Source organism: Macrosteles quadrilineatus, unplaced genomic scaffold, assembly GCF_028750875.1.
Source record: "Macrosteles quadrilineatus isolate MER2022 unplaced genomic scaffold, UCM_ALF_1.0 Scaffold_9__3_contigs__length_116548681, whole genome shotgun sequence".
NCBI classification, from domain to species: Eukaryota; Metazoa; Arthropoda; class Insecta; order Hemiptera; family Cicadellidae; genus Macrosteles; species Macrosteles quadrilineatus.
Genome location: NW_026542602.1, coordinates 98,299,518 through 98,312,971, shown reverse-complemented (window position 1 = coordinate 98,312,971; position 13,454 = coordinate 98,299,518).

Here is a 13,454-nt window from a genome sequence, read left to right as displayed (position 1 = left end):
CCTGCCTAGCCTCTCATTTCAATCCTAAAACCAACTTATACCTTTTTTTAAACAGTACTAATATTTTAAGATTTTACTGCACAATTGTTTAGGAGGGTTAGTCATTATTATTAAGCTCCTCACAAAATGGCGGTCGACTCAGGAATTTGGAAGCCAATTCCTAAATCTTAGACCTCAGGTAACTCCCGAATTTACAAATGACTACAAAAATTAGAGTATGTACATTGAACATACAATAAATCCTACTATTGTAAATAACTTTATATAAAATTATAGAAAAACATAAGGGGAAGAGACTTAATAACCAACTTGTATTTATAAAAACATAATAAAATATGTCATAGATAAAACATACTCCCTTAGTAGATATGGAACAGAAGAAGCCAATTTTATCGTTAGTTCTGTTCGGTGCACTGTAGAGGTTGTGTTTAGTTTACAATGTGTTTCTTGTTATTTCAGTCTTTTAAAACCCCAATTAACGAAATAAAACTATCTAATCATAAACAATAAATCATCCTCTAGTTATATAACCAAACAGTAACGCTCAAATCATGAAATTAACTCTAAAATAATAGATACAAAACTTCGTTGTCACTAGCAACCAGTGTCACCGGACATGAACTAGACATCAAAAACGAGCTTCAAAATTTACAGTGGGATGATAAGTCTACAAGTCTTCTTGTATTGGTTAGTTTATGAGTATGTCTTCCAACTTTTCTTTATGTAACTACACAATCAAGAAAATAAATGTTTGTATAATATGTTAGAATGGCGATTACATTTGACAAATCACGCCAAAGTGTTGATACAATACTAAAAAACGTGTGTTATTTCAGTATAACGCCAAGACGTAAAATTATAGTAAAAAAGTTATTTACAAGTAATTATTCACACTTTACCTTGTTAAATGTATAAAAAAACACGTTAAGTATTGTAATACAAAACATTTCACTAGAATGACCGAAGCTTGAGGTAAAGCTCAAATTTGTAAACACACCAAAACGATTATAAACTTTGAATGTCAATGCTCTACGGATGCGGTTGAGCGGAAACTCTAGACGCGAGTTGTGCCAAAGTTTACGGAGCAGTTTGGCCTTTATGCCAAAGCTGAGCTTCTTAATTGTCTTTGACTCAAAATGTTAATGTTCAATGAATTATAGCACTCTTTGAACTCCATGGATTATGATTATTTGGTGGTTTATTTATGTCTACAAATGTTAAGTTTTCCCTCGTCTTATGAACAAATTTGCCATAAATAAAGAAAAACGCATATCCATATTTACAATTGGTGTTATGAACTTATAAACAGATTTCGCTGGTTTCTTCAAGGTGTTTCGTATGATGTTCTCTGTGGGCGATTAAACAGTATGATCCAAACAATTTCAAAGTTATCATAAAATAGTTAGTATGCTCTATTTAGTACTATGATGTGTGCACGATGATTGTAATAACATTGGGCATTCGTAGGGTTATGATTAGAAAGATCTATTTTAGAAAAATGAGAAAAGCACCCATTACTATGGGCTAACTTTACCCTACTGTTTTGTGAGGTCGACACAGGTAATCCAGTTTCTTAAATTCTTACTAAATTTAATAAATCAGACCATAATAGCTGGAGTTAGAATGTTTTTGATGTTTCTACTCTAAATTTGTTGTGCTATTTGTTTTTTTATTATTAAAACTGACAGAAGCCTTACAGACGTAAAAATATTTACGATATACACGATTTTAGATTTACAATAATCATTATTATTCGTACTTTCTAACAAACAAATAAAAAAATTTCCCTTATCTTTTTAATGAAATTTACTATAGAGGATGTTGTCTCGAATAAAGAATTAATAAAAAGGTAACTTAGAACAGTCAGCCAAGATTAATTTGAATAGGGTTTACTCGCCAGAATACAAAATGACCAAAGGCACAAAGGGGGTTTAGTTTGCTGCACCGCTGGAGTCGACTATAAACTTGGTGGCCGGGTCAAATTTAAACCCCCGCTCAAATACACCCAAAGTCAACTAATTTAAACTATTCGCGCCAACTGCTGGATGCATTTAAGCGGAGTTTATAACTTCATTGCGGAAAGTTATACGGTTTGCCTGTAGCTATTTAAGTATTTAATAACCTCATAATTTTCTTGTGCCTATAAGGCACACATTTAGAAAGCTTGAAACACTTCGTATTGTGAAATTATGTTTATTGTTAGGTATACTGTAAGTAAGTACTAAGAAGTTAACAAAATTATCAATGAAAATTTCCTTAACAAAATTTTAGACAGTGAAAGTAAAACGAGCAGTTTGAAAATAGTTTGTACTTACTTTAAGTAGTACACAATTAAGCTTTATTATCACAGATAATTGAAAAAAATAGACATTTGAAAACGTTTTGGACATAAAACTGGTAGCACCGTGATATAACTTTACATCGGGAATCAGAAGTATACCTTTTTTATATGTGATGTATCACTTGTTATGTTTTAGTAGGCTGTTCATTACTAAATGTCTCTCCTTTATAAAGCAAATTTACTCTGTGCGTTTTACTGTTTCAGTGACGAGGACAAGCAACTCTCAGTATTTTATTGTTTTACATATAACTATGCATAAAATAAATTCTTTACAATTTAACAAAGCATAAACATGCATATATATTTAAGCAAAACATAACAGACAGTTTTTTTAACTTAATTTAAACTCTACAAACTGTTGAATTATTTTCGATTGCTTATGTATTATTCTAGTTGGACAATGAATCGTAGGTTGAAACCTTTTTTTAACCCTTTTTGGAACACATAGAATCAGTTGGAAGGGTCATTTTAATATTTATAACGATTGCACTTTTGAAATTAAATTAATAAAAACCTTGCTCCCCGTATATAGAAATATCATGCATATAGGGCACAGTAGTTTTCGGAATAACTAGTTGGTTTGAAATTTATTGTATGAACAGACTGGAAGGGCTTTGAAACAAAGGTATAAGCCATAACAATTAAATACACACAGAGTTAATACACTTGAACTAACTGACCCGACTGCTGCGCACATTAAATTACAGTTAACTGTTCTAAACTTAGTTTAGGGTGAGTTTTGATGAATACAACTACAATTGAGCTTTGTTATAACTTCATTTTCATTTACTAAATTTCAATTTGATTTGTTCATTTCCAGCTATTAGGATTATCGTTTTCTACTACAATCTCTTAAGGTTCTTTAGAAAATAAACTGAAGATTATTTTCCAAAAAATAAATGATATCAGCAATCTGACACATACTTTCTACCCTTAGCTTGTCAACAACCATTATCATGGGTATGCAGGGGGAGTGACTATGATTTTTTGGAGGAAATTACAGATGTTGCAATAACTTTTGAACCGTTATTCTTACAGGGAATGGGACTGTATGTTTCAATTTAGAGTTTAAAAGACTACAAAATACAGTACTAAATCTGAATCCAAACCGATCAAGACGTTTTCTTAATCGGATTTTACGTTTATAGAGGGAATATTAAAAAAATCTTCAATAACTTTTGAAACAAAATGTTTACAGAAATGGGTGTTAAGCCATTTTGTTTACAATTAAATGAGTTATGAATATTCATAACAAATCGTTCAAACTGATTTTAGAAAATCAGTTTTTTTTGTTTTTTATGTTTTTTGAAAATCTCAAAAACAAAAATCCAAAAAAAAAAATGAAAAAAACATCTGGATACGATCTAGCAGTATCATATAAAGGACCGCTTAATTTTAAATTCAATGAAGATTATTTTTTAAACAACATATTTTGTGATAAACCACTTGGGTTTCAATTGTTTAATAAAAAACACCCTTCCAATATTTTTACGTGATTCAATTATTATGTAGGCCCTACGTGGTTCTAAGTTCTGTTATATCAATTTTCAAAGAGTTGATGATAAATTCAGCGAAATGCGCTTAACATTGTCGGTATTATAGGACATAGTTCCTACAACCGCTGATTGTAGCGCTAGTAGTCCGCATCTTGAAAAGCGTCAATTAATTGTTTGTTTACTAAATTTGTATACCTAAAAAAACACCAACAGTGCCTATGGTGGAAGCTCAATGTTAATAATAGGTTTTTTCTTATTTTCAATTGTGCACTTCAAAAATGTTGACAAACAATTCATATTTCCCATTCGAAATTCTAAAAATGTTAGCCAGTAAATCCATTGTTGAGGAATTTCACATATAACAAGAACGTACCTACAATATAATGCGATTCGTAACATTTAAGTCATAACATCAAAGGGTCACCAATTACTCATTACAAGATTAATTGGCAAAAAACATTCCTTACTTTGAAGAAACCAAGATTTTCATTTACGGAGGAATTTAGCATAATATGATCATCAGTACAACGATTGTATTTCCTTTTTATAATTAAGTGAAATGGATGAATTTCTTTTGATATTTTTCAACCCATCCTAGTCAATTATTTTAGAAAACGGCCAACTCAGTTACATACTAAAATAAGTACCACAACAACATTTTGTTTGCCTGAAAACATTTGACTTTATTAAAAATAACAATCGTATATCAAACAAAATGGAAAATTATAACACTGTTCACTAATACAAAAAGTAGGATGTTCTATTATTTTAAAGTTATAAAACCCGCTTGCAGTAATGAAAGTCAACATGGTTTAGGATGTACTTACTTTATTGCTCGGAAGAAGTCCTTAAGACAACCATTCTTCTCTCTCGTAGCGCTAATTTCGTTTAACTTTATTCATTAGAGGATATGTAAATCAAAAGTTTGTCCCAAGACGTAAAGTTTTCATTGTAACAAAGTTGCAAGCCTTGACATCAATATTGTCTTGGGTATTGAACAATCTACAAAGACTTAACTTGTAATATTGTGAATCTTTTGCACCTTTATGATTTAACGTTACGCAATATTTGAATTTTGTCACTTAGACAAAAATAAACTCATTTTTTTTTTAAATTTTGGCAAAGGGTAACTGATTCTTTTTTGCACAAAGAGGTAAAGTTATTTCTTGTCCCCAATATTCATGTATTAAAACGTCAGTTTTTGCAGCAGTTTAACGAAAAATAACATTGTCTCCTGTTAGAAGTTTGGAATAGTATTTCAAATATGACTAATAATTGCTGACAATACCACGTAGTTAAGGGCTTCCGACCCGGTCTGACAATTGAGAGGGTTGGATTCATGGAACCATCTCATTATCAGAGTGATTGATATTGATTACTTGAGTGACAGCTGTGATGATTCTGTGGAATAGTGATGATGTCTGTCTAGTTCAGTGATGGATTTGACAAATTGAACTCACGCAACACAATCGAGTATTTTAAAATATATCAGGATACAAAAATAGATCAGGATATTATCAAAATCAGTTAACAGGTAAAATAAAAAAAACAGTTGTTATTGCTAAGTTCTTAACATAGCATTCTTGCTTATAATTACAATCATGCATACAAATAAATTAAAGTCAAATATAAATTTATTTCTCTCAAATAAGCACTTTGAAACGCTCCTACTGTAGTTTCAAAATTGTTTCTCCAAAATTGACGTCATACCTACCAAAAATATTAATGTTTAAGTACATAAAACGTGAATCCCGTTTTAGTTTTTTATTTGTTTTTACCATGCCATAGAAAAATTATCTCAAATTGTCCATAAAAAACTAGTTAAATACATATTTGCGAATCAGAGGTTGTTTGTTTGCTTTACAATATTAACGTGTTACTGGAAATCGGCTTCCCCAGTGACTATAATGTATGTAGCAAATCAGATTAGTTCAGCCTGTCATTGTAATAAAGTGTAAAGCTACCGATATCGAATATCGCATTATTTCATTCCGGTTATGAGCCAGTTTCAAATTCGATGGGTAGGCTGTTCGGTATAGTCTCTATTGATACACGTTGAAGTCAGTTAAATACATTCTGAGAAACGACAGTGTTTATAACTTTGAGATAAACTCGTATAAAACATGACGGAAGATATATTTTGGCATTACGACACAAGACATCATACAATTTTCTATGAAAAACCACATTTTAAAGCCATAATAATTAACAACATGATATATGGTAATGCATCTATTATAACAACAGCGACACCTGAAAAATTGTTAAATACAACATTTTTTCAAGATTTTTTTTCACATTACTTCAGGCTAGACCTATGGGTTACGACATTATTACTTGGATAAAGTCGATTGGTGATTTGGTGGGATTTGAACCCGGGACCCCAGAAACCATAGTCCCGCGCTCAGACCAGCTCGCTTTCCCGATAAACACAACATTACATGTGAGGAAAGTGAGACTAATATTTATTATTAATACTACTCGAATAGCATTGTAATGGGAGTAAATGTATCATTATAATTATTTCTTGCATACAAATAATAAATTCAAAACATGATGTACTATTATCATTGTATACCGTACATGTAAATGCTGGCTTACGTTCTTAACCAAACGCCAATTTATGCAGAGTGGATAACAGCTGATGAGTAAGTAATTTACTCTCATGATGTGTTGAACGGTTCATTGTTGTCCTGTTCGTGTCGTTTGATGTACTTTCGTGTTACTGCATGCAGTGTTTGCTTCTAGTAATCGTGAGTGTTTGTTAGGGTTTCATTGTCTACTCCGTGAGGTGTTCGTGTGGGATTTATTATCTATTACGTATAGTGTTCGTTTGGGTTTTAGTGTATATATCGTGTAGTGTTTGTGATTAGTGCATGCGTGTGTCATAGTGAAATAAAAGTGACATTAGGAAAGGTCAAGAATAGGGCAATGCTTGGAGGAAGGTAAATATTTTAACTACCGTACGCTTTTGTGATTAGTACTGTCTGTATTTTTATAGCCATTGCTTGTTATCAATTTTTTAAATTCCTGCAAGTTTCGCAATATAGAATTTTATACAAGATTTATCTGGATTTGATATATTGAATTTATAGAATGAAATAAGGTTGTACAGTACAACCGTGTGAGTATATTGTAACTTTGACCAGTTAAAACTAGCCAGTCTATTGTCTAAATAATATTTTTATTTAATTGTAAAATTAAAACCCTAATAACTGCTAGAAAACTGTAAATTTGGTAGTAATTAAAAAGTTAATCATAAGAAATAAATAGATTACTAATAATTAGATTACTTTAACACACAAGATATTCATGCAGTGAATTGCGCAATGATCCAAACGGAAATCAGCTGATTGTTGCATTGTTGTTACACGAGCAAGGCAGCTACACGCTGAATTTTTATTTCAGGATTAGTAGTGTTGCCTACAGTATTATTTTGAGGCTTCTGATTGGCTGAGGGAACATCATTACCGCGACGATACGGTATATGGCAACGGCCTCGGTGGTGTAGCGGGTAGAGTGCTGGGCTGATGAACCGAAGGTCCCGGGATCGAATCCCATCCGAAGCACAATTATTTTGTATTGGATTTTTTTAACTATCAACAAGTTTGGTTGGTTTAGTTAGGTTATGACGTTTTAATTTTATAATTAAAACATTATGAAATTGAATTTGACCCATTTATAGTTTTATTTTATGAACAGAAATATTTTTTCGGTTAACCTTCATTTGATTATTTTCATTATTAGCAAGTCTGGTTAGTTTGGTTAGGTTATGATAGTTTAATTTTATAATACAAAATTATAAAATAGGATTTGAGGCATTTATAATTTTATTTTATGAACAGAACTATTTTTTCGATTAATAAACCTTCATTAGATTTTTTCATTGTCAGCACGTTTGGTTGGTTTGGTTAGGTTATGACGGTTTAATTTCATAATAAAAAAATATAAAATTGAATTTGAGGCATTTATAATTTTATTCTATGAATAAAAATAATTTTTCAAGTACTAAACCTTCGTTATAGTCAATCAGAAGCCTCTAAATTACACGTTGGCAAAATTAATCCTGAAAAACAAATTGTGCCACCTACACCACGTTTTTATAACCATTGCCAAAGTTATGAGGTTTCACCTTAGATACGTGTCTTATTATCGTGCTTTTTAGTCAAAGACTAAACTAATATTATGCTTAAGCATTGACGAACTTTATTTTCTCTGAAAGGTTTTTAATATGCGGAACGTCTACTGTGGCCATAGGTTTGTCATTTTTAGAGGTAAACTTGTATCCATAGAAATATATTTCTAAGGGGTTTATTTATAAATCGATTAGCCTACCGACCCACTGTTAGTGGTTTTTAATAGTTACTAAATCTTGCTCAAAAGTATGTTCATCACTACAGATTAGCTTCGGGCTTTAGTAATTAATTACAAACATTATTGTAGAACATGTATTTCGGTATAATCCATGTTTCATGTTAACAAGAACACAATACACAGCAGGTGGCCATAACCTATACATACATGACAATTACAAGGTACAATGTTGCAATGTACAACCAATAAATCGTAGGGATTGCCCAACAACACGATCCCGGAGTAATAAAACATTTTCAATATTCTTTAATCGTTTAATGTTCTTTCATCTCCAATCAACCTTAGTAACCTTAGTAAATGTGAAGTTTTATGTAATCAAGGGATTTAAAATTTTTCTAATCCCGCTCTACTAAAGTTTTTGTTAGGTAATTTTCTTATTTTTTGTTACTAAATAAGAAGGATCAATTTACGTACATCAAATATATAATTTAAATCAAGAGAAACATTTAGTTGAATGAATATTCTGAAGTAAGGTACAAAGTTTCGTTATTTATACAATAAATACATAAATGCTACTCTGCCACCGATATAAGTAATCAATCATGAAGACGCTATTGTAAAGGTTATTACCAAAAAGGCAGATACGTCAGTCAGGATGATAATATGTCACTGATCATCCATTATAATACTAAACTGCGTTCATCGAGAATTTATGAGTCTTTTATAATATTTTCACCATAATTTAAGGGAACTCGATAACATCATTCATAGGTATCTATCCTAAATAATAATGAAAGGGGAATTTATATGTATATACTATCCAATATATTTTTTCTGAAATATAATTAGTTTGATGTTTGAACTCAATGCACTTTGCCATAAATAAGTCATGTATTTCCTCTCTGGAATAATCCAGACAAACCAGCATCGTGCAGTTAAGAGATAGATGCTGTTTTGAACATCAGATCAAATGAAACTAACAGAGACTATATTTATTACTTGAGATTTTAGTGAATTAAATCATGTTACTTAGCAAAATAGATTTATTTGTTTGATAACCATTATTTTATGTTTAAAAATTCTCCCTTGTCTCCTTTCATCAAGATTCAAAGTATTTATAATAAATCCGTTAATGACCTTGTGATTTTTAAAATTTTACGAGTAAAGTGATTTTAAAATCTATAGACTAAATAAATATTTATCATTTACTCATGCATTATTTAAAATTTATTGAATGATAATCTAATCAACAAACAATTAAACTAATTTTACAACTTGATTAAGAAACATTATATCTAATAGTAAAAGACAATGAAAACCGATTTATGGTGCTTGTGTCTTTAGAAATCCATGCAATTTGTTTCCATTGTCCAAGTAGATAAAGTAAATCTCCAGCTTAACCAATGCTTTTCAATATAGTTGGCAGGATGACAAGATTTTTCGGGAATGTTATATTAAAAAGGACGAAAAGAAATGGCTTCTTAGTGAAAACAATAAGCGAGCATCCCAGGGTCGTTCATCATAAGGGGTATTACCGAGCAGAATTGGGGTTTGGCATTCCTGCAGTCCTGCTAATGCGTTCTCTTCCACACCCTTTATATAACTGTTTGAAACAGTCGCGTTCAGTTCTTCTCGTCAATACAAAAAATTGGAAACATAAAGTTCTATACACCGATTGTGATTGCTCAATAAAGGTTGAGATGTTTGACTTTTTAACTAAGATGGAGGTATTTTCTAATTATTTTAGTTTTCTAGTTTAATTTAACGTACAATACTGTTTTTTTTTTACAATAAAACAATTTACTGTAATAGTACTTTGTATAAGAATGAAGTAAATTCTTATCAGAAGAATTAAGATACTGTATTCAATTGAAGTTTCCTATGATCATAATATTAGCTAATGCAATGTTAAACGCCTATGGGAATGACTGCCAGATGTTCTACTGTCACGTTCTCCCTCTACGGGATTAAACGTCACTCGGTATATACTTAACTGAAATATTTCGATATCAATACATTTAACTAGCTATACTAAGAAAAATTATTTAAATACCATACTACCTTTATTCACAAAATAAACATTGGCATCGCTTAGCACTAACGTAACAATGGTAATAATCGTCGTCTGTAGCTGTTGCAATACCTGGGCAGCAACAAAGGCAACTTTATAATATGATAAATAGTATAAACATGAATAAACATTACATTAAACGTTTTAAAACAAACAGAACGGCCGTTGTTTAATTTATTGACATAATGTTTCATGCAACTAATTTTCGTGTTACTCGTACTATTAACATACTCCTTAGTAAAGTATTCAGGGAGATAATTTATCCATCTACATTTTATATCTGTATATTTATAAAATTGAGGTGGTATTTGTCTGGGCAGATGTCACGACTAAAATACTAAACGTATACAGCCAAAATTACGCACAAAGATGGTCCACATCTAGGAATGTCATAAGCCTATTACGCCCCCGTGAGTTCCCCTTGGGCTACGCCCCTTGGATGTCCAAAGTTTTGAGGTGAGGTTTTCAAAAGTAAATATTAATTGGTCCCCATGGAAGCATTAGAAAATTCACAATCTTTACCTTTGCGTTAACATTTAAACGTAAACAACCAGAACTACCAAATGCTCATTTTACAATTTCAGACAGCCGATCCATAGAAATTAAATATATTTTACACATATATCTGGTAGAATTATTTAATCCAAAACATTTTAAGAGATTTTTATTCTAAATATATTTCAATAATTATATAACTGATTTTTCTTCCCCTTGCGAAGCACGGAACAGCAACTAGTAATACTTAAACCTAGTGTGTCAAAAAAGTATAATTTAATCAGTTTTGAATATAGCTGTAAAATACGACAATAAAGCCATTGCATCTCGAAAACGACCAAGTAGAAAGTTCTAAGCTCTTGTTCAATGCATCTAGGAGTTGGTAGAAGTTTAAATGTGTTGACTTTGTGTGCATTTGAGCACAGAGATCAAATATGTTTTGGTCGCTAGGTTTATTCAGTCCACCGCCACTGAGTAAACATTCTTTGTCTCTTTGGACACATGGTTGTGTTAGGAGAAGTTCATTACGCCTATATTTGCTTTGGCTAGTGTCTTCTATGAGTACAATTAATTAAGAACCATGTTACACAACCTTACTATGTACGACAGGTGACACTCGTGCAAGTGTACCGTCTTCTACAACCAGCTGCCAAAGTAGGGGATGATGAGGTTATAAGACTAAGAATCTGAATACTGCACTGAGTAATTGAATAGTGGGCATAATTACAGTATAATATACTCCGGAGTTCCTCGATTTACACATTAAATTACTGAAAAATTGCTGATATTAGGTCTATGAAAAATTCCAGTAACACTTTCATATAGAATTTAAAATTTGACTTTAAAACACCAATTTGAACAATATGGTTTAGCTAAAATAAGGCACACCATGAAAGCTTTGACGGATTAAAATGTACATAATATTCAAGTGAAGGTATTTTAAAAGGTAAATGCATAAATAATTCAAAACAAAAAATCGCGGCTATTCCGCTAAGGAAAAGTTTTTGGAATAACAGGTATATTATAGTTTTTTTATTTTATTTTGACCCATAAAACATGTTCCAAAATTGTTATACTTACCCTGTATATTAGAGGAATAATTTAAAGAGTTCAAAGAAGTATTGAAATGGTATTACACTTGTTTACTATTCATGCTCTAAATCGGTAAAACCTTTTTCAATTTAAAGTATATGAAGTAAATGAACGGGTTACACTGACAATGTAGGGACCTCGACAAAACATTGTCCAGCATTATTTACACGTTGGATTACCTGCAGGATTTGGTTGTAACCGATCTACTTGCAGTCCCAGGCAATAACTGAAACCCATTAACTGGCATCGGTAACAGTTTATTTACTAAAGGGGATTTTAGTTGGACTTTTATATTGAATGAAAATGATTGTGCACCTTACTTGTTTACAAAATGTAATTCTTTAAACTAATTTATATATTTAACTGGCAATTGGCGAGAACGTCAAAGAGCGCATTAATGAAATTCAGTTAGTATAAAGCTTCTGTGGGAAAAATACAAAACTTCAGATTTTTGCATTGCCCACGAAATACAACTTATAAATCTATCTGTAAGTGAGAAAATAAAACAAATTATATTTTCATCACATTTAAATGAATCTTAAAAACTCTCCTTCATGAGCGTATGTGTTAAGTGTAATACAAAACTAATTAAATTTTGATCACATTTCAAGAAATCACTAAAAAACATTCTTCTTAATCATCTGTGTTAAAATGGGAAGAGTAACTAATAATAACTGTATGACTTTACACTTAAGAGATATCCTGCTACCTGATACTTAAGGGAACCAATTACACAATTCTCATCGGGTATTACAAAATAAAAATACTTATTAATACCAATAAGAAACTATAAAAAAAATATTTTTCTAAAAAGAACTTTCTTCCCACTCTTTCTGATTTCACAAAACTTATAAATGATCGATTGACGTAGTTTATATTTTGCAATTCACTTATCTTAGTTGTTCCCAAATTGTATCTTTACATGAAAAGTAAAATTTGTATTAATTTGCTTTTGTGCTTAAATAATTAACTACAGGAGCAGTGCCAGTCAATAACGTCTGCAAAACCATGTCCATTCTCTCCGGTTTGTATAGACAAATCATACATAAAACATCGCCAGATGTCAATAACAGACTGTTTGCAAATCTCCGCCTCAACCATTCTTATGTAAACAGGATTAGCTTATACAGGGTGTGTCGGAACTTGATAAAAACATCAACTCTAAATACACGTTAGAGGAGTAGACATACCATCCTTACCTTATCTTATCCACCCTTGACATGTTTACCATTTCATAATTGTAAACGTTGCTTACTTATACAATATAATTTTAATTATTTAACAAACGTCGATTTTGTGTTATTTTCAGATCCAAAAGAATAACGTAATATTACTGTAATGCATACTGTCACACAATAATAATATGCTATGGAATAACGTGTATGAATGAATTAATTGCCAATACCACTATCATCATAAAAACGAAATTTAGCATGATATAAACAACGTAACTGGATTCAACGTTGAAATGGAAAAGACCAATTTGAATCCGATTTATAAACAACCCTTTACATGTTAAAATGAATCTGTCATTGGTTCTACATATCAAGAGAACCCTTTTATAATCCGAATGTCAAAAAATATAGAATCCACCATCCAATATCCTGTTGATGGAAATTCATCCTATCGAGTTGGACCGTTTTTA